Genomic DNA, 21,273 nt, shown 5'->3' on the forward strand with positions numbered 1-21,273 from the left:
ATTATTTTTGCAGGGTGATACTGTCAGTTTGTTGTCACATTTAGAACTTTCTGCTGTATAGAGCAAGAGAAATGGAATCTCCCACCCTGTGAATTTCAGTGTAAAGTTTCAGATGAATGTCACAGAGGGTGGTGGAGTCATAAACAAGGCCCCAGTGAGAATTGAACTCACGACCCCTGGTTTACAAGACCAGTGCTCTAACCACTGAGCTATGGAGCCATTCTTAGGAATCCTTCTTTAATAGTCTCCTCTCCTCCTTTCCTTGTCTCCTCTCCTTCATGACCATTTATTTGTTATTTTTAGGGGTAGATCAACTTTAATATTGCAGATTGATTGTGGGTTCTTTCAATGTAATTGTCTGCATCCTTTCCAATCCCCCATATATATTTTTTTACAAACATTTTATTATGTTCCCATAACCCTACCACCCCTCCCCTAATTGGAGAAAATTAATGGACAACAATACTTAGGCTTCTACTTCTAGCTTTATACATTCTATAAACATATTACGAACACAGTATATTTTATATTACTCATATATTTTTTTACATTTTTATTCCCACCCTTCAGCTACCCTCAACCACTTCCACCAATCTCTGAAAACCATCCCGTTTACTTTTTGTTAGCTGCACGTTTGACATAACTCCACAAGTGGTCTTTGTGATATCATTCAACAATTATTATACAATTTGTAAAAAAAAAAATAAAAAATCCCCAAATAATGTCATTTTTTAAATAATTAGCATATTTGACTTTAGCCATAATATTTGTTGTAATTGGCCTATTTCTTCATTATTTTCTGGTGGATTAAACTGAAATTGCAACCAGTGTTCTATGGCTTGTTTAAAAACAGTGATATTCTGGAGATTATTTCATTTTCAAATAACCGAAAGTGAGAGGTTGCAATATCAATAAAGGGAAAAGGTCTATTCTTGTACATGGGTCATTGTAACTAATCTGCTGGAAAACCAGTTTGGATTTAAATACAACTTTTATCTTACAGTTAATATAAGGAAAAGTTCAGGTTAACGTTGTTATTCTTTCAACATGCATGGCTGGTTTACATGACCTCTGCTACTCCTGTCTCTAGTTTCAGCCCTTTTTTAATCATGATGGGCGGCCCAGGACAGAATCGGCAAACGTGGAATCGTATCCTCAGTTTGTTTGGCAATGTCTCTTACAGTAGTTGTAATGCAGAGAATTATTTTTGCAGGGTGATACTGTCAGTTTGTTGTCACATTTAGAACTTTCTGCTGTATAGAGCAAGAGAAATGGAATCTCCCACCCTGTGAATTTCAGTGTAAAGTTTCAGATCAATGTCACAGAGGGTGGTGGAGTCATAAACAAGGCTCCAGTGAGAATTGAACTCACGACCCCTGGTTTACAAGACCAGTGCTCTAACCACTGAGCTATGGAGCCATTCTTAGGAAACCTTCTTTAATAGTCTCCTCTCCTCCTTTCCTTGTCTCCTCTCCTTCATGACCATTTATTTGTTATTTTTAGGGGTAGATCAACTTTAATATTGCAGATTGATTGTGGGTTCTTTCAATGTAATTGTCTGCATCCTTTCCAATCCCCCATATATATATTTTTTTACAAACATTTTATTATGTTCCCATAACCCTACCACCCCTCCCCTAATTGGAGAAAATTAATGGACAACAATACTTAGGCTTCTACTTCTAGCTTTATACATTCTATAAACATATTACAAACACAGTATATTTTATATTACTCATATATTTTTTTACATTTTTATTCCCACCCTTCAGCTACCCTCAACCACTTCCACCAATCTCTGAAAACCATCCCGTTTACTTTTTGTTAGCTGCACGTTTGACATAACTCCACAAGTGGTCTTTGTGATATCATTCAACAATTATTATACAATTTGTAAAAAATAAAAATAAAAAATCCCCAAATAATGTCATTTTTTAAATAATTAGCATATTTGACTTTAGCCATAATATTTGTTGTAATTGGCCTATTTCTTCATTATTTTCTGGTGGATTAAACTGAAATTGCAACCAGTGTTCTATGGCTTGTTTAAAAACAGTGATATTCTGGAGATTATTTCATTTTCAAATAACCGAAAGTGAGAGGTTGCAATATCAATAAAGGGAAAAGGTCTATTCTTGTACATGGGTCATTGTAACTAATCTGCTGGAAAACCAGTTTGGATTTAAATACAACTTTTATCTTACAGTTAATATAAGGAAAAGTTCAGGTTAACGTTGTTATTCTTTCAACATGCATGGCTGGTTTACATGACCTCTGCTACTCCTGTCTCTAGTTTCAGCCCTTTTTTAATCATGATGGGCGGCCCAGGACAGAATCGGCAAACGTGGAATCGTATCCTCAGTTTGTTTGGCAATGTCTCTTACAGTAGTTGTAATGCAGAGAATTATTTTTGCAGGGTGATACTGTCAGTTTGTTGTCACATTTAGAACTTTCTGCTGTATAGAGCAAGAGAAATGGAATCTCCCACCCTGTGCATTACAGTGTAAAGTTTCAGATGAATGTCACAGAGGGTGGTGGAGTCATAATCAAGGCCCCAGTGAGAATTGAACTCACGACCCCTGGTTTACAAGACCAGTGCTCTAACCACTGAGCTATGGAGCCATTCTTAGGAATCCTTCTTTAATAGTTTCCTCTCCTCCTTTCCTTGTCTCCTCTCCTTCATGACCATTTATTTGTTATTTTTAGGGGTAGATCAACTTTAATATTGCAGATTGATTGTGGGTTCTTTCAATGTAATTGTCTGCATCCTTTCCAATCCCCCATATATATTTTTTTTACAAACATTTTATTATGTTCCCATAACCCTACCACCCCTCCCCTAATTGGAGAAAATTAATGGACAACAATACTTAGGCTTCTACTTCTAGCTTTATACATTCTATAAACATATTATGAACACAGTATATTTTATATTACTCATATATTTTTTTACATTTTTATTCCCACCCTTCAGCTACCCTCAACCACTTCCACCAATCTCTGAAAACCATCCCGTTTACTTTCTGTTAGCTGCACGTGTGACATAACTCCACAAGTGGTCTTTGTGATATCATTCAACAATTATTATACAATTTGTAAAAATAAAAAATAAAAAATCCCCAAATAATGTCATTTTTTAAATAATTAGCATATTTGACTTTAGCCATAATATTTGTTGTAATTGGCCTATTTCTTCATTATTTTCTGGTGTATTAAACTGAAATTGCAACCAGTGTTCTATGGCTTGTTTAAAAACAGTGATATTCTGGAGATTATTTCATTTTCAAATAACCGAAAGTGAGAGGTTGCAATATCAATAAAGGGAAAAGGTCTATTCTTGTACATGGGTCATTGTAACTAATCTGCTGGAAAACCAGTTTGGATTTAAATACAACTTTTATCTTACAGTTAATATAAGGAAAAGTTCAGGTTAACGTTGTTATTCTTTCAACATTCATGGCTGGTTTACATGACCTCTGCTACTCCTGTCTCTAGTTTCAGCCCTTTTTTAATCATGATGGGCGGCCCAGGACAGAATCGGCAAACGTGGAATCGTATCCTCAGTTTGTTTGGCAATGTCTCTTACAGTAGTTGTAATGCAGAGAATTATTTTTGTAGGGTGATACTGTCAGTTTGTTGTCACATTTAGAACTTTCTGCTGTATAGAGCAAGAGAAATGGAATCTCCCAGCCTGTGCATTACAGTGTAAAGTTTCAGATGAATGTCACAGAGGGTGGTGGAGTCATAATCAAGGCCCCAGTGAGAATTGAACTCACGACCACTGGTTTACAAGACCAGTGCTCTAACCACTGAGCTATGGAGCCATTCTTAGGAAACCTTCTTTAATAGTCTCCTCTCCTCCTTTCCTTGTCTCCTCTCCTTCATGACCATTTATTTGTTATTTTTAGGGGTAGATCAACTTTAATATTGCAGATTGATTGTGGGTTCTTTCAATGTAATTGTCTGCATCCTTTCCAATCCCCCATATATATTTTTTTACAAACATTTTATTATGTTCCCATAACCCTACCACCCCTCCCCTAATTGGAGAAAATTAATGGACAACAATACTTAGGCTTCTACTTCTAGCTTTATACATTCTATAAACATATTACAAACACAGTATATTTTATATTACTCATATATTTTTTTACATTTTTATTCCCACCCTTCAGCTACCCTCAACCACTTCCACCAATCTCTGAAAACCATCCCGTTTACTTTTTGTTAGCTGCACGTTTGACATAACTCCACAAGTGGTCTTTGTGATATCATTCAACAATTATTATACAATTTGTAAAAAATAAAAATAAAAAATCCCCAAATAATGTCATTTTTTAAATAATTAGCATATTTGACTTTAGCCATAATATTTGTTGTAATTGGCCTATTTCTTCATTATTTTCTGGTGGATTAAACTGAAATTGCAACCAGTGTTCTATGGCTTGTTTAAAAACAGTGATATTCTGGAGATTATTTCATTTTCAAATAACCGAAAGTGAGAGGTTGCAATATCAATAAAGGGAAAAGGTCTATTCTTGTACATGGGTCATTGTAACTAATCTGCTGGAAAACCAGTTTGGATTTAAATACAACTTTTATCTTACAGTTAATATAAGGAAAAGTTCAGGTTAACGTTGTTATTCTTTCAACATGCATGGCTGGTTTACATGACCTCTGCTACTCCTGTCTCTAGTTTCAGCCCTTTTTTAATCATGATGGGCGGCCCAGGACAGAATCGGCAAACGTGGAATCGTATCCTCAGTTTGTTTGGCAATGTCTCTTACAGTAGTTGTAATGCAGATAATTATTTTTGCAGGGTGATACTGACAGTTTGTTGTCACATTTAGAACTTTCTGCTGTATAGAGCAAGATAAATGGAATCTCCCAACCTGTGCATTACAGTGTAAAGTTTCAGATGAATGTCACAGAGGGTGGTGGAGTCATAATCAAGGCCCCAGTGAGGATTTGAACTCACGACCCCTGGTTTACAAGACCAGTGCTCTAACCACTGAGCTATGGAGCCATTCTAAGGAATTCTTCTTTAATAGTTTCCTCTCCTCCTTTCCTTGTCTCCTCTCCTTCATGACCATCTATTTGTTATTTTTAGGGGTAGATCAACTTTAATATTGCAGATTGATTGTGGGTTCTTTCAATGTAATTGTCTGCATCCTTTCCAATCCCCCATATATATTTTTTTTACAAACATTTTATTATGTTCCCATAACCCTACCACCCCTCCCCTAATTCGAGAAAATGAATGGACAACAATACTTAGGCTTCTACTTCTAGCTTTATACATTCTATAAACATATTATGAACACAGTATATTTTATATTACTCATATATTTTTTTACATTTTTATGCCCACCCTTCAGCTACCCTCAACCATTTCCACCAATCTCTGAAAACCATCCCGTTTACTTTCTGTTAGCTGCACGTGTGACATAACTCCACAAGTGGTCTTTGTGATATCATTCAACAATTATTATACAATTTGTAAAAATAAAAAATAAAAAATCCCCAAATAATGTCATTTTTAAAATAATTAGCATATTTGACTTTAGCCATAATATTTGTTGTAATTGGCCTATTTCTTCATTATTTTCTGGTGGATTAAACTGAAATTTCAACCAGTGTTCTATGGCTTGTTTAAAAACAGTGATATTCTGGAGATTATTTCATTTTCAAATAACCGAAAGTGAGAGGTTGCAATATCAATAAAGGGAAAAGGTCTATTCTTGTACATGGGTCATTGTAACTAATCTGCTGGAAAACCAGTTTGGATTTAAATACAACTTTTATCTTACAGTTAATATAAGGAAAAGTTCTAGGTTAACGTTGTTATTCTTTCAACATTCATGGCTGGTTTACATGACCTCTGCTACTCCTGTCTCTAGTTTCAGCCCTTTTTTAATCATGATGGGCGGCCCAGGACAGAATCGGCAAACGTGGAATCGTATCCTCAGTTTGTTTGGCAATGTCTCTTACAGTAGTTGTAATGCAGAGAATTATTTTTGCAGGGTGATACTGTCAGTTTGTTGTCACATTTAGAACTTTCTGCTGTATAGAGCAAGAGAAATGGAATCTCCCACCCTGTGCATTACAGTGTAAAGTTTCAGATGAATGTCACAGAGGGTGGTGGAGTCATAATCAAGGCCCCAGTGAGAATTGAACTCACGACCCCTGGTTTACAAGACCAGTGCTCTAACCACTGAGCTATGGAGCCATTCTTAGGAATCCTTCTTTAATAGTCTCCTCTCCTCCTTTCCTTGTCTCCTCTCCTTCATGACCATTTATTTGTTATTTTTAGGGGTAGATCAACTTTAATATTGCAGATTGATTGTGGGTTCTTTCAATGTAATTGTCTGCATCCTTTCCAATCCCCCATATATATTTTTTTACAAACATTTTATTATGTTCCCATAACCCTACCACCCCTCCCCTAATTGGAGAAAATTAATGGACAACAATACTTAGGCTTCTACTTCTAGCTTTATACATTCTATAAACATATTACAAACACAGTATATTTTATATTACTCATATATTTTTTTACATTTTTATTCCCACCCTTCAGCTACCCTCAACCACTTCCACCAATCTCTGAAAACCATCCCGTTTACTTTTTGTTAGCTGCACGTTTGACATAACTCCACAAGTGGTCTTTGTGATATCATTCAACAATTATTATACAATTTGTAAAAATAAAAAATAAAAAAATTCCCCAAATAATGTCATTTTTTAAATAATTAGCATATTTGACTTTAGCCATAATATTTGTTGTAATTGGCCTATTTCTTCATTATTTTCTGGTGTATTGAACTGAAATTGCAACCAGCGTTCTATGGCTTGTTTAAAAACAGTGATATTGTGGAGATTATTTTATTTTCAAATAACTGAAAGTGAGAGGTTGCAATATCAATAAAGGGAAAAGGTCAATTCTTGTACATGGGTGATTGTAACTAATCTGCTGGAAAACCAGTTTGGATTTAAATACAACTTTTATCTTACAGTTAATATAAGGAAAAGTTCTAGTTAACGTTGTTATTCTTTCAACATGCATCGCTGGTTTACATGACCTCTGCTACTCCTGTCTCTAGTTTCAGACCTTTTTTAATCATGATGGGCGGCACAGGACAGAATCGGCAAACGTGGAATCGTATCGTCAGTTTGTTTGGCAATGTCTCTTACAGTAGCTGTAATGCAGAGAATTATTTTTGCAGGGTGATACTGTCAGTTTGTTGTCACATTTAGAACTTTCTGCTGTATAGAGCAAGAGAAATGGAATCTCCAACACTGTGCATTACAGTGTAAAGTTTCAGATGAATGTCACAGAGGGTGGTGGAGTCATAATCAAGGCCCCAGTGAGAATTGAACTCACGACCCCTTGTTTACAAGACCAGTGCTCTAACCACTGAGCATTGGAGGCATTCTTATGAATTCTTCTTTAATAGTCTCCTCTCCTCCTTTCCTTGTCTCCTCTCCTTCATGACCATTTATTTGTTATTTTTAGGGGTAGATCAACTTTAATATTGCAGATTGATTGTGGGTTCTTTCAATGTAATTGTCTGCATCCTTTCCAATCCCCCATATATTTTTTTTACAAACATTTTATTATGTTCCCATAACCCTACCACCCCTCCCCTAATTGGAGAAAATTAATGGACAACAATACTTAGGCTTCTACTTCTAGCTTTATACATTCTATAAACATATTACAAACACAGTATATTTTATATTACTCATATATTTTTTTAAATTTTTATTCCCACCCTTCAGCTACCCTCAACCACTTCCACCAATCTCTGAAAACCATCCCGTTTACTTTTTGTTAGCTGCACGTTTGACATAACTCCACAAGTGGTCTTTGTGATATCATTCAACAATTATTATACAATTTGTAAAAATAAAAAATAAAAAATCCCCAAATAATGTCATTTTTTAAATAATTAGCATATTTGACTTTAGCCATAATATTTGTTGTAATTGGCCTATTTCTTCATTATTTTCTGGTGTATTAAACTGAAATTGCAACCAGTGTTCTATGGCTTGTTTAAAAACAGTGATATTCTGGAGATTATTTCATTTTCAAATAACCGAAAGTGAGAGGTTGCAATATCAATAAAGGGAAAAGGTCTATTCTTGTACATGGGTCATTGTAACTAATCTGCTGGAAAACCAGTTTGGATTTAAATACAACTTTTATCTTACAGTTAATATAAGGAAAAGTTCTAGTTAACGTTGTTATTCTTTCAACATGCATCGCTGGTTTACATGACCTCTGCTACTCCTGTCTCTAGTTTCAGCCCTTTTTTAATCATGATGGGCGGCCCAGGACAGAATCGGCAAACGTGGAATCGTATCCTCAGTTTGTTTGGCAATGTCTCTTACAGTAGTTGTAATGCAGAGAATTATTTTTGCAGGGTGATACTGTCAGTTTGTTGTCACATTTAGAACTTTCTGCTGTATAGAGCAAGAGAAATGGAATCTCCCACCCTTTGAATTTCAGTGTAAAGTTTCAGATGAATGTCACAGAGGGTGGTGGAGTCATAATCAAGGACCCAGTGAGAATTGAACTCACGACCCCTGGTTTACAAGACCAGTGCTCTAACCACTGAGCTATGGAGCCATTCATAAGAATCCTTCTTTAATAGTCTCCTCTCCTCCTTTCCTTGTCTCCTCTCCTTCATGACCATTTATTTGTTATTTTTAGGGGTAGATCAACTTTAATATTGCAGATTGATTGTGGGTTCTTTCAATGTAATTGTCTGCATCCTTTCCAATCCCCCATATATATTTTTTTACAAACATTTTATTATGTTCCCATAACCCTACCACCCCTCCCCTAATTGGAGAAAATTAGTGGACAACAATACTTAGGCTTCTACTTCTAGCTTTATACATTCTATAAACATATTACGAACACAGTATATTTTATATTACTCATATATTTTTTTACATTTTTATTCCCACCCTTCAGCTACCCTCAACCACTTCCACCAATCTCTGAAAACCATCCTGTTTACTTTTTGTTAGCTGCACGTTTGACATAACTCCACAAGTGGTCTTTGTGATATCATTCAACAATTATTATACAATTTGTAAAAAAAAAAAAATTTAAATCCCCAAATAATGTCATTTGTTAAATAATTAGCATATTTGACTTTAGCCATAATATTTGTTGTAATTGGCCTATTTCTTCATTATTTTCTGGTGTATTAAACTGAAATTGCAACCAGCGTTCTATGGCTTGTTTAAAAACAGTGATATTGTGGAGATTATTTCATTTTCAAATAACCGAAAGTGAGAGGTTGCAATATCAATATAGGGAAAAGGTCTATTCTTGTACATGGGTCATTGTAACTAATCTGCTGGAAAACCAGTTTGGATTTAAATACAACTTTTATCTTACAGTTAATATAAGGAAAAGTTCTAGTTTACGTTGTTATTCTTTCAACATGCATCGCTGGTTTACATGACCTCTGCTACTCCTGTCTCTAGTTTCAGCCCTTTTTTAATCATGATGGGCGGCCCAGGACAGAATCGGCAAACGTGGAATCGTATCCTCAGTTTGTTTGGCAATGTCTCTTACAGTAGTTGTAATGCAGAGAATTATTTTTGCAGGGTGATACTGTCAGTTTGTTGTCACATTTAGAACTTTCTGCTGTATAGAGCAAGATAAATGGAATCTCCCAACCTGTGCATTTCAGTGTAAAGTTTCAGATGAATGTCACAGAGGGTGGTGGAGTCATAAACAAGGCCCCAGTGAGAATTGAACTCACGACCCCTGGTTTACAAGACCAGTGCTCTAACCACTGAACTATGGAGCCATTCATAAGAATCCTTCTTTAATAGTCTCCTCTCCTCCTTTCCTTGTCTCCTCTCCTTCATGACCATTTATTTGTTATTTTTAGGGGTAGATCAACTTTAATATTGCAGATTGATTGTGGGTTCTTTCAATGTAATTGTCTGCATCCTTTCCAATCCCCCATATATATATTTTTTTACAAACATTTTATTATGTTCCCATAACCCTACTACCCCTCCCCTAATTGGAGAAAATTAATGGACAACAATACTTAGGCTTCTACTTCTAGCTTTATACATTCTATAAACATATTATGAACACAGTATATTTTATATTACTCATATATTTTTTTACATTTTTATTCCCACCCTTCAGCTACCCTCAACCACTTCCACCAATCTCTGAAAACCATCCCGTTTACTTTCTGTTAGCTGCACGTGTGACATAACTCCACAAGTGGTCTTTGTGATATCATTCAACAATTATTATACAATTTGTAAAAATAAAAAATAAAAAATCCCCAAATAATGTCATTTTTTAAATAATTAGCATATTTGACTTTAGCCATAATATTTGTTGTAATTGGCCTATTTCTTCATTATTTTCTGGTGTATTAAACTGAAATTGCAACCAGTGTTCTATGGCTTGTTTAAAAACAGTGATATTCTGGAGATTATTTCATTTTCAAATAACCGAAAGTGAGAGGTTGCAATATCAATAAAGGGAAAAGGTCTATTCTTGTACATGGGTCATTGTAACTAATCTGCTGGAAAACCAGTTTGGATTTAAATACAACTTTTATCTTACAGTTAATATAAGGAAAAGTTCTAGTTAACGTTGTTATTCTTTCAACATGCATCGCTGGTTTACATGACCTCTGCTACTCCTGTCTCTAGTTTCAGACCTTTTTTAATCATGATGGGCGGCCCAGGACAGAATCGGCAAACGTGGAATCGTATCCTCAGTTTGTTTGGCAATGTCTCTTACAGTAGTTGTAATGCAGAGAATTCTTTTTGCAGGGTGATACTGTCAGTTTGTTGTCACATTTAGAACTTTCTGCTGTATAGAGCAAGAGAAATGGAATCTCCCACCCTGTGAATTTCAGTGTAAAGTTTCAGATCAATGTCACAGAGGGTGGTGGAGTCATAAACAAGGCTCCAGTGAGAATTGAACTCACGACCCCTGGTTTACAAGACCAGTGCTCTAACCACTGAGCTATGGAGCCATTCTTAGGAAACCTTCTTTAATAGTCTCATCTCCTCCTTTCCTTGTCTCCTCTCCTTCATGACCATTTATTTGTTATTTTTAGGGGTAGATCAACTTTAATAATGCAGATTGATTGTGGGTTCTTTCAATGTAATTGTCTGCATCCTTTCCAATCCCCCATATATATTTTTTTACAAACATTTTATTATGTTCCCATAACCCTACCACCCCTCCCCTAATTGGAGAAAATTAATGGACAACAATACTTAGGCTTCTACTTCTAGCTTTATACATTCTATAAACATATTACAAACACAGTATATTTTATATTACTCATATATTTTTTTACATTTTTATTCCCACCCTTCAGCTACCCTCAACCACTTCCACCAATTTCTGAAAACCATCCCATTTACTTTTTGTTAGCTGCACGTTTGACATAACTCCACAAGTGGTCTTTGTGATATCATTCAACAATTATTATACAATTTGTAAAAAATAAAAATAAAAAATCCCCAAATAATGTCATTTTTTAAATAATTAGCATATTTGACTTTAGCCATAATATTTGTTGTAATTGGCCTATTTCTTCATTATTTTCTGGTGGATTAAACTGAAATTGCAACCAGTGTTCTATGGCTTGTTTAAAAACAGTGATATTCTGGAGATTATTTCATTTTCAAATAACCGAAAGTGAGAGGTTGCAATATCAATAAAGGGAAAAGGTCTATTCTTGTACATGGGTCATTGTAACTAATCTGCTGGAAAACCAGTTTGGATTTAAATACAACTTTTATCTTACAGTTAATATAAGGAAAAGTTCAGGTTAACGTTGTTATTCTTTCAACATGCATGGCTGGTTTACATGACCTCTGCTACTCCTGTCTCTAGTTTCAGCCCTTTTTTAATCATGATGGGCGGCCCAGGACAGAATCGGCAAACGTGGAATCGTATCCTCAGTTTGTTTGGCAATGTCTCTTACAGTAGTTGTAATGCAGAGAATTATTTTTGCAGGGTGATACTGTCAGTTTGTTGTCACATTTAGAACTTTCTGCTGTATAGAGCAAGAGAAATGGAATCTCCCACCCTGTGAATTTCAGTGTAAAGTTTCAGATGAATGTCACAGAGGGTGGTGGAGTCATAAACAAGGCCCCAGTGAGAATTGAACTCACGACCCCTGGTTTACAAGACCAGTGCTCTAACCACTGAGCTATGGAGCCATTCTTAGGAATCCTTCTTTAATAGTCTCCTCTCCTCCTTTCCTTGTCTCCTCTCCTTCATGACCATTTATTTGTTATTTTTAGGGGTAGATCAACTTTAATATTGCAGATTGATTGTGGGTTCTTTCAATGTAATTGTCTGCATCCTTTCCAATCCCCCATATATATTTTTTTACAAACATTTTATTATGTTCCCATAACCCTACCACCCCTCCCCTAATTGGAGAAAATTAGTGGACAACAATACTTAGGCTTCTACTTCTAGCTTTATACATTCTATAAACATATTACGAACACAGTATATTTTATATTACTCATATATTTTTTTACATTTTTATTCCCACCCTTCAGCTACCCTCAACCACTTCCACCAATCTCTGAAAACCATCCCGTTTACTTTTTGTTAGCTGCACGTTTGACATAACTCCACAAGTGGTCTTTGTGATATCATTCAACAATTATTATACAATTTGTAAAAAATAAATAAAAAAATAAATCCCCAAATAATGTCATTTTTTAAATAATTAGCATATTTGACTTTAGCCATAATATTTGTTGTAATTGGCCTATTTCTTCATTATTTTCTGGTGTATTAAACTGAAATTGCAACCAGTGTTCTATGGCTTGTTTAAAAACAGTGATATTCTGGAGATTATTTCATTTTCAAATAACCGAAAGTGAGAGGTTGCAATATCAATAAAGGGAAAAGGTCTATTCTTGTACATGGGTCATTGTAACTAATCTGCTGGAAAACCAGTTTGGATTTAAATACAACTTTTATCTTACAGTTAATATAAGGAAAAGTTCTAGTTAACGTTGTTATTCTTTCAACATGCATCGCTGGTTTACATGACCTCTGCTACTCCTGTCTCTAGTTTCAGCCCTTTTTTAATCATGATGGGCGGCCCAGGACAGAATCGGCAAACGTGGAATCGTATCCTCAGTTTGTTTGGCAATGTCTCTTACAGTAGTTGTAATGCAGAGAATTATTTTTGCAGGGTGATACTGTCAGTTTGTTGTCACATTTAGAACTTTCTGCTGTATAGAGCAAGAGAAATGGAATCTCCCACCCTGTGAATTTCAGTGTAAAGTTTCAGATGAATGTCACAGAGGGTGGTGGAGTCATAATCAAGGCCCCAGTGAGAATTGAACTCACGACCCCTGGTTTACAAGACCAGTGCTCTAACCACTGAGCTATGGAGCCATTCATAAGAATCCTTCTTTAATAGTCTCCTCTCCTCCTTTCCTTGTCTCCTCTCCTTCATGACCATTTATTTGTTATTTTTAGGGGTAGATCAACTTTAATATTGCAGATTGATTGTGGGTTCTTTCAATGTAATTGTCTGCATCCTTTCCAATCCCCCATATATATTTTTTTACAAACATTTTATTATGTTCCCATAACCCTACTACCCCTCCCCTAATTGGAGAAAATTAATGGACAACAATACTTAGGCTTCTACTTCTAGCTTTATACATTCTATAAACATATTACGAACACAGTATATTTTATATTACTCATATATTTTTTTACATTTTTATTCCCACCCTTCAGCTACCCTCAACCACTTCCACCAATCTCTGAAAACCATCCCGTTTACTTTTTGTTAGCTGCACGTTTGACATAACTCCACAAGTGGTCTTTGTGATATCATTCAACAATTATTATACAATTTGTAAAAATAAAAATTAAAAAAATCCCCAAATAATGTCATTTTTTAAATAATTAGCATATTTGACTTTAGCCATAATATTTGTTGTAATTGGCCTATTTCTTCATTATTTTCTGGTGGATTAAACTGAAATTGCAACCAGTGTTCTATGGCTTGTTTAAAAACAGTGATATTCTGGAGATTATTTCATTTTCAAATAACCGAAAGTGAGAGGTTGCAATATCAATAAAGGGAAAAGGTCTATTCTTGTACATGGGTCATTGTAACTAATCTGCTGGAAAACCAGTTTGGATTTAAATACAACTTTTATCTTACAGTTAATATAAGGAAAAGTTCAGGTTAACGTTGTTATTCTTTCAACATGCATGGCTGGTTTACATGACCTCTGCTACTCCTGTCTCTAGTTTCAGCCCTTTTTTAATCATGATGGGCGGCCCAGGACAGAATCGGCAAACGTGGAATCGTATCCTCAGTTTGTTTGGCAATGTCTCTTACAGTAGTTGTAATGCAGATAATTATTTTTGCAGGGTGATACTGTCAGTTTGTTGTCACATTTAGAACTTTCTGCTGTATAGAGCAAGATAAATGGAATCTCCCAACCTGTGCATTACAGTGTAAAGTTTCAGATGAATGTCACAGAGGGTGGTGGAGTCATAATCAAGGCCCCAGTGAGAATTGAACTCACGACCCCTGGTTTACAAGACCAGTGCTCTAACCACTGAGCTATGGAGCCATTCTAAGGAATCCTTCTTTAATAGTTTCCTCTCCTCCTTTCCTTGTCTCCTCTCCTTCATGACCATCTATTTGTTATTTTTAGGGGTAGATCAACTTTAATATTGCAGATTGATTGTGGGTTCTTTCAATGTAATTGTCTGCATCCTTTCCAATCCCCCATATATATTTTCTTACAAACATTTTATTTTATTATTTTCCCATAACCGTACCACCCCTCCCCTAATTGGAGAAAATTAATGGACAACAATACTTAGGCTTCTACTTCTAGCTTATACATCTATAAACATATTACGAACACAGTATATTTTACATTAGTCATATATTTTTTTACATTTTTATTCCCACCCTTCAGCTACCCTCAACCACTTCCACCAATCTCTGAAAACCATCCCGTATACTTTTTGTTAGGTGCACGTTTGACATAACTCCACAAGTGGTCTTTGTGATATCATTCAACAATTATTATACAATTTGTAAAAATAAAAAATAAAAAAATTCCCCAAATAATGTCATTTTTTAAATAATTAGCATATTTGACTTTAGCCATAATATTTGTTGTAATTGGCCTATTTCTTCATTATTTTCTGGTGTATTAAACTGAAATTGCAACCAGCGTTCTATGGCTTGTTTAAAAACAGTGATATTGTGGAGAATATTTTATTTTCAAATAACTGAAAGTGAGAGGTTGCAATATCAATAAAGGGAAAAGGTCTATTCTTGTACATGGGTCATTGTAACTAATCTGCTGGAAAACCAGTTTGGATTTAAATACAACTTTTATCTTACAGTTAATATAAGGAAAAGTTCTAGTTAACGTTGTTATTCTTTCAACATGCATCGCTGGTTTACATGACCTCTGCTACTCCTGTCTCTAGTTTCAGCCCTTTTTTAATCATGATGGGCGGCCCAGGACAGAATCGGCAAACGTGGAATCGTATCCTCAGTTTGTTTGGCAATGTCTCTTACAGTAGTTGTAATGCAGAGAATTATTTTTGCAGGGTGATACTGTCAGTTTGTTGTCACATTTAGAACTTTCTGCTGTATAGAGCAAGAGAAATGGAATCTCCCACCCTGTGAATTTCAGTGTAAAGTTTCAGATGAATGTCACAGAGGGTGGTGGAGTCATAATCAAGGCCCCAGTGAGAATTGAACTCACGACCCCTGGTTTACAAGACCAGTGCTCTAACCACTGAGCTATGGAGCCATTCATAAGAATCCTTCTTTAATAGTCTCCTCTCCTCCTTTCCTTGTCTCCTCTCCTTCATGACCATCTATTTGTTATTTTTAGGGGTAGATCAACTTTAATATTGCAGATTGATTGTGGGTTCTTTCAATGTAATTGTCTGCATCCTTTCCAATCCCCCATGTATATATTTTTTACAAACATTTTATTATGTTCCCATAACCCTACTACCCCTCCCCTAATTGGAGAAAATTAATGGACAACAATACTTAGGCTTCTACTTCTAGCTTTATACATTCTATAAACATATTATGAACACAGTATATTTTATATTACTCATATATTTTTTTACATTTTTATTCCCACCCTTCAGCTACCCTCAACCACTTCCACCAATCTCTGAAAACCATCCTGTTTACTTTTTGTTAGCTGCACGTTTGACATAACTCCACAAGTGGTCTTTGTGATATCATTCAACAATTATTATACAATTTGTAAAAAAAAATATAAAAAAATCCCCAAATAATGTCATTTGTTAAATAATTAGCATATTTGACTTTAGCCATAATATTTGTTGTAATTGGCCTATTTCTTCATTATTTTCTGGTGTATTAAACTGAAATTGCAACCAGCGTTCTATGGCTTGTTTAAAAACAGTGATATTGTGGAGATTATTTCATTTTCAAATAACCGAAAGTGAGAGGTTGCAATATCAATAAAGGGAAAAGGTCTATTCTTGTACATGGGTCATTGTAACTAATCTGCTGGAAAACCAGTTTGGATTTAAATACAACTTTTATCTTACAGTTAATATAAGGAAAAGTTCTAGTTAACGTTGTTATTCTTTCAACATGCATCGCTGGTTTACATGACCTCTGCTACTCCTGTCTCTAGTTTCAGCCCTTTTTTAATCATGATGGGCGGCCCAGGACAGAATCGGCAAACGTGGAATCGTATCCTCAGTTTGTTTGGCAATGTCTCTTACAGTAGTTGTAATGCAGAGAATTATTTTTGCAGGGTGATACTGTCAGTTTGTTGTCACATTTAGAACTTTCTGCTGTATAGAGCAAGAGAAATGGAATCTCCCACCCTGTGAATTTCAGTGTAAAGTTTCAGATGAATGTCACAGAGGGTGGTGGAGTCATAATCAAGGCCCCAGTGAGAATTGAACTCACGACCCCTGGTTTACAAGACCAGTGCTCTAACCACTGAGCTATGGAGCCATTCATAAGAATCCTTCTTTAATAGTCTCCTCTCCTCCTTTCCTTGTCTCCTCTCCTTCATGACCATTTATTTGTTATTTTTAGGGGTAGATCAACTTTAATATTGCAGATTGATTGTGGGTTCTTTCAATGTAATTGTCTGCATCCTTTCCAATCCCCCATATATATTTTTTTACAAACATTTTATTATGTTCCCATAACCCTACCACCCCTCCCCTAATTGGAGAAAATTAGTGGACAACAATACTTAGGCTTCTACTTCTAGCTTTATACATTCTATAAACATATTACGAACACAGTATATTTTATATTACTCATATATTTTTTTACATTTTTATTCCCACCCTTCAGCTACCCTCAACCACTTCCACCAATCTCTGAAAACCATCCTGTTTACTTTTTGTTAGCTGCACGTTTGACATAACTCCACAAGTGGTCTTTGTGATATCATTCAACAATTATTATACAATTTGTAAAAAAAAAAAAAAAAAAATCCCCAAATAATGTCATTTGTTAAATAATTAGCATATTTGACTTTAGCCATAATATTTGTTGTAATTGGCCTATTTCTTCATTATTTTCTGGTGTATTAAACTGAAATTGCAACCAGCGTTCTATGGCTTGTTTAAAAACAGTGATATTGTGGAGATTATTTCATTTTCAAATAACCGAAAGTGAGAGGTTGCAATATCAATATAGGGAAAAGGTCTATTCTTGTACATGGGTCATTGTAACTAATCTGCTGGAAAACCAGTTTGGATTTAAATACAACTTTTATCTTACAGTTAATATAAGGAAAAGTTCTAGTTAACGTTGTTATTCTTTCAACATGCATCGCTGGTTTACATGACCTCTGCTACTCCTGTCTCTAGTTTCAGCCCTTTTTTAATCATGATGGGCGGCCCAGGACAGAATCGGCAAACGTGGAATCGTATCCTCAGTTTGTTTGGCAATGTCTCTTACAGTAGTTGTAATGCAGAGAATTATTTTTGCAGGGTGATACTGTCAGTTTGTTGTCACATTTAGAACTTTCTGCTGTATAGAGCAAGATAAATGGAATCTCCCAACCTGTGCATTTCAGTGTAAAGTTTCAGATGAATGTCACAGAGGGTGGTGGAGTCATAAACAAGGCCCCAGTGAGAATTGAACTCACGACCCCTGGTTTACAAGACCAGTGCTCTAACCACTGAACTATGGAGCCATTCATAAGAATCCTTCTTTAATAGTCTCCTCTCCTCCTTTCCTTGTCTCCTCTCCTTCATGACCATTTATTTGTTATTTTTAGGGGTAGATCAACTTTAATATTGCAGATTGATTGTGGGTTCTTTCAATGTAATTGTCTGCATCCTTTCCAATCCCCCATATATATATTTTTTTACAAACATTTTATTATGTTCCCATAACCCTACTACCCCTCCCCTAATTGGAGAAAATTAATGGACAACAATACTTAGGCTTCTACTTCTAGCTTTATACATTCTATAAACATATTATGAACACAGTATATTTTATATTACTCATATATTTTTTTACATTTTTATTCCCACCCTTCAGCTACCCTCAACCACTTCCACCAATCTCTGAAAACCATCCCGTTTACTTTCTGTTAGCTGCACGTGTGACATAACTCCACAAGTGGTCTTTGTGATATCATTCAACAATTATTATACAATTTGTAAAAATAAAAAATAAAAAATCCCCAAATAATGTCATTTTTTAAATAATTAGCATATTTGACTTTAGCCATAATATTTGTTGTAATTGGCCTATTTCTTCATTATTTTCTGGTGTATTAAACTGAAATTGCAACCAGTGTTCTATGGCTTGTTTAAAAACAGTGATATTCTGGAGATTATTTCATTTTCAAATAACCGAAAGTGAGAGGTTGCAATATCAATAAAGGGAAAAGGTCTATTCTTGTACATGGGTCATTGTAACTAATCTGCTGGAAAACCAGTTTGGATTTAAATACAACTTTTATCTTACAGTTAATATAAGGAAAAGTTCTAGTTAACGTTGTTATTCTTTCAACATGCATCGCTGGTTTACATGACCTCTGCTACTCCTGTCTCTAGTTTCAGACCTTTTTTAATCATGATGGGCGGCCCAGGACAGAATCGGCAAACGTGGAATCGTATCCTCAGTTTGTTTGGCAATGTCTCTTACAGTAGTTGTAATGCAGAGAATTCTTTTTGCAGGGTGATACTGTCAGTTTGTTGTCACATTTAGAACTTTCTGCTGTATAGAGCAAGAGAAATGGAATCTCCCACCCTGTGAATTTCAGTGTAAAGTTTCAGATCAATGTCACAGAGGGTGGTGGAGTCATAAACAAGGCTCCAGTGAGAATTGAACTCACGACCCCTGGTTTACAAGACCAGTGCTCTAACCACTGAGCTATGGAGCCATTCTTAGGAAACCTTCTTTAATAGTCTCCTCTCCTCCTTTCCTTGTCTCCTCTCCTTCATGACCATTTATTTGTTATTTTTAGGGGTAGATCAACTTTAATAATGCAGATTGATTGTGGGTTCTTTCAATGTAATTGTCTGCATCCTTTCCAATCCCCCATATATATTTTTTTACAAACATTTTATTATGTTCCCATAACCCTACCACCCCTCCCCTAATTGGAGAAAATTAATGGACAACAATACTTAGGCTTCTACTTCTAGCTTTATACATTCTATAAACATATTACAAACACAGTATATTTTATATTACTCATATATTTTTTTACATTTTTATTCCCACCCTTCAGCTACCCTCAACCACTTCCACCAATCTCTGAAAACCATCCCGTTTACTTTTTGTTAGCTGCACGTTTGACATAACTCCACAAGTGGTCTTTGTGATATCATTCAACAATTATTATACAATTTGTAAAAAATAAAAATAAAAAATCCCCAAATAATGTCATTTTTTAAATAATTAGCATATTTGACTTTAGCCATAATATTTGTTGTAATTGGCCTATTTCTTCATTATTTTCTGGTGGATTAAACTGAAATTGCAACCAGTGTTCTATGGCTTGTTTAAAAACAGTGATATTCTGGAGATTATTTCATTTTCAAATAACCGAAAGTGAGAGGTTGCAATATCAATAAAGGGAAAAGGTCTATTCTTGTACATGGGTCATTGTAACTAATCTGCTGGAAAACCAGTTTGGATTTAAATACAACTTTTATCTTACAGTTAATATAAGGAAAAGTTCAGGTTAACGTTGTTATTCTTTCAACATGCATGGCTGGTTTACATGACCTCTGCTACTCCTGTCTCTAGTTTCAGCCCTTTTTTAATCATGATGGGCGGCCCAGGACAGAATCGGCAAACGTGGAATCGTATCCTCAGTTTGTTTGGCAATGTCTCTTACAGTAGTTGTAATGCAGAGAATTATTTTTGCAGGGTGATACTGTCAGTTTGTTGTCACATTTAGAACTTTCTGCTGTATAGAGCAAGAGAAATGGAATCTCCCACCCTGTGCATTACAGTGTAAAGTTTCAGATGAATGTCACAGAGGGTGGTGGAGTCATAATCAAGGCCCCAGTGAGAATTGAACTCACGACCCCTGGTTTACAAGACCAGTGCTCTAACCACTGAGCTATGGAGCCATTCTATAGGAATCCTTCTTTAATAGTCTCCTCTCCTCCTTTCCTTGTCTCCTCTCCTTCATGACCATCTATTTGTTATTTTTAGGGGTAGATCAACTTTAATATTGCAGATTGATTGTGGGTTCTTTCAATGTAATTGTCTGCATCCTTTCCAATCCCCCATATATATTTTTTTACAAACATTTTATTTTATTATTTTCCCATAACCCTACCACCCCTCCCCTAATTGGAGAAAATTAGTGGACAACAATACTTAGGCTTCTACTTCTAGCTTTATACATTCTATAAACATATTACGAACACAGTATATTTTATATTACTCATATATTGTTTTACATTTTTATTCCCACCCTTCAGCTACCCTCAACCACTTCCACCAATCTCTGAAAACCATCCCGTATACTTTTTGTTAGGTGCACGTTTGACATAACTCCACAAGTGGTCTTTGTGATATCATTCAACAATTATTATACAATTTGTAAAAATAAAAAATAAAACAATTCCCCAAATAATGTCATTTTGTAAATAATTAGCATATTTGACTTTAGCCATAATATTTGTTGTAATTGGCCTATTTCTTCATTATTTTCTGGTGTATTAAACTGAAATTGCAACCA

General features: G+C 35.3%; 17 non-coding genes across 17 annotated transcripts; all 17 read right to left on the reverse strand.

The window, feature by feature from the left end:
* Positions 1-146: 146 nt before the first annotated feature.
* On the reverse strand, positions 147-219 carry trnat-ugu (transfer RNA threonine (anticodon UGU)). Its single transcript has one exon. It is a non-coding gene; the product is annotated as a tRNA-Thr (tRNA).
* A 1,127-nt stretch (positions 220-1,346) lies between these two features.
* Positions 1,347-1,419, reverse strand: trnat-ugu (transfer RNA threonine (anticodon UGU)). The gene has a single exon. It is a non-coding gene; the product is annotated as a tRNA-Thr (tRNA).
* Positions 1,420-2,549: 1,130 nt separating this feature from the next.
* trnat-ugu (transfer RNA threonine (anticodon UGU)) lies at positions 2,550-2,622 on the reverse strand. The gene has a single exon. It is a non-coding gene; the product is annotated as a tRNA-Thr (tRNA).
* Positions 2,623-3,751: 1,129 nt separating this feature from the next.
* On the reverse strand, positions 3,752-3,824 carry trnat-ugu (transfer RNA threonine (anticodon UGU)). Its single transcript has one exon. It is a non-coding gene; the product is annotated as a tRNA-Thr (tRNA).
* A 1,128-nt stretch (positions 3,825-4,952) lies between these two features.
* trnat-ugu (transfer RNA threonine (anticodon UGU)) lies at positions 4,953-5,026 on the reverse strand. The gene has a single exon. It is a non-coding gene; the product is annotated as a tRNA-Thr (tRNA).
* A 1,130-nt stretch (positions 5,027-6,156) lies between these two features.
* Positions 6,157-6,229, reverse strand: trnat-ugu (transfer RNA threonine (anticodon UGU)). Its single transcript has one exon. It is a non-coding gene; the product is annotated as a tRNA-Thr (tRNA).
* A 2,330-nt stretch (positions 6,230-8,559) lies between these two features.
* On the reverse strand, positions 8,560-8,632 carry trnat-ugu (transfer RNA threonine (anticodon UGU)). The gene has a single exon. It is a non-coding gene; the product is annotated as a tRNA-Thr (tRNA).
* A 1,128-nt stretch (positions 8,633-9,760) lies between these two features.
* On the reverse strand, positions 9,761-9,833 carry trnat-ugu (transfer RNA threonine (anticodon UGU)). Its single transcript has one exon. It is a non-coding gene; the product is annotated as a tRNA-Thr (tRNA).
* A 1,130-nt stretch (positions 9,834-10,963) lies between these two features.
* trnat-ugu (transfer RNA threonine (anticodon UGU)) lies at positions 10,964-11,036 on the reverse strand. Its single transcript has one exon. It is a non-coding gene; the product is annotated as a tRNA-Thr (tRNA).
* Positions 11,037-12,164: 1,128 nt separating this feature from the next.
* trnat-ugu (transfer RNA threonine (anticodon UGU)) lies at positions 12,165-12,237 on the reverse strand. The gene has a single exon. It is a non-coding gene; the product is annotated as a tRNA-Thr (tRNA).
* A 1,131-nt stretch (positions 12,238-13,368) lies between these two features.
* On the reverse strand, positions 13,369-13,441 carry trnat-ugu (transfer RNA threonine (anticodon UGU)). Its single transcript has one exon. It is a non-coding gene; the product is annotated as a tRNA-Thr (tRNA).
* Positions 13,442-14,570: 1,129 nt separating this feature from the next.
* Positions 14,571-14,643, reverse strand: trnat-ugu (transfer RNA threonine (anticodon UGU)). The gene has a single exon. It is a non-coding gene; the product is annotated as a tRNA-Thr (tRNA).
* A 1,133-nt stretch (positions 14,644-15,776) lies between these two features.
* trnat-ugu (transfer RNA threonine (anticodon UGU)) lies at positions 15,777-15,849 on the reverse strand. The gene has a single exon. It is a non-coding gene; the product is annotated as a tRNA-Thr (tRNA).
* A 1,129-nt stretch (positions 15,850-16,978) lies between these two features.
* trnat-ugu (transfer RNA threonine (anticodon UGU)) lies at positions 16,979-17,051 on the reverse strand. Its single transcript has one exon. It is a non-coding gene; the product is annotated as a tRNA-Thr (tRNA).
* Positions 17,052-18,179: 1,128 nt separating this feature from the next.
* Positions 18,180-18,252, reverse strand: trnat-ugu (transfer RNA threonine (anticodon UGU)). Its single transcript has one exon. It is a non-coding gene; the product is annotated as a tRNA-Thr (tRNA).
* A 1,130-nt stretch (positions 18,253-19,382) lies between these two features.
* On the reverse strand, positions 19,383-19,455 carry trnat-ugu (transfer RNA threonine (anticodon UGU)). Its single transcript has one exon. It is a non-coding gene; the product is annotated as a tRNA-Thr (tRNA).
* A 1,128-nt stretch (positions 19,456-20,583) lies between these two features.
* On the reverse strand, positions 20,584-20,656 carry trnat-ugu (transfer RNA threonine (anticodon UGU)). The gene has a single exon. It is a non-coding gene; the product is annotated as a tRNA-Thr (tRNA).
* Positions 20,657-21,273: the final 617 nt, after the last annotated feature.

The sequence above is a fragment of the Salvelinus alpinus genome, chromosome 4 (genome assembly GCF_045679555.1).
Source record: "Salvelinus alpinus chromosome 4, SLU_Salpinus.1, whole genome shotgun sequence".
Taxonomy (NCBI): Eukaryota; Metazoa; Chordata; class Actinopteri; order Salmoniformes; family Salmonidae; genus Salvelinus; species Salvelinus alpinus.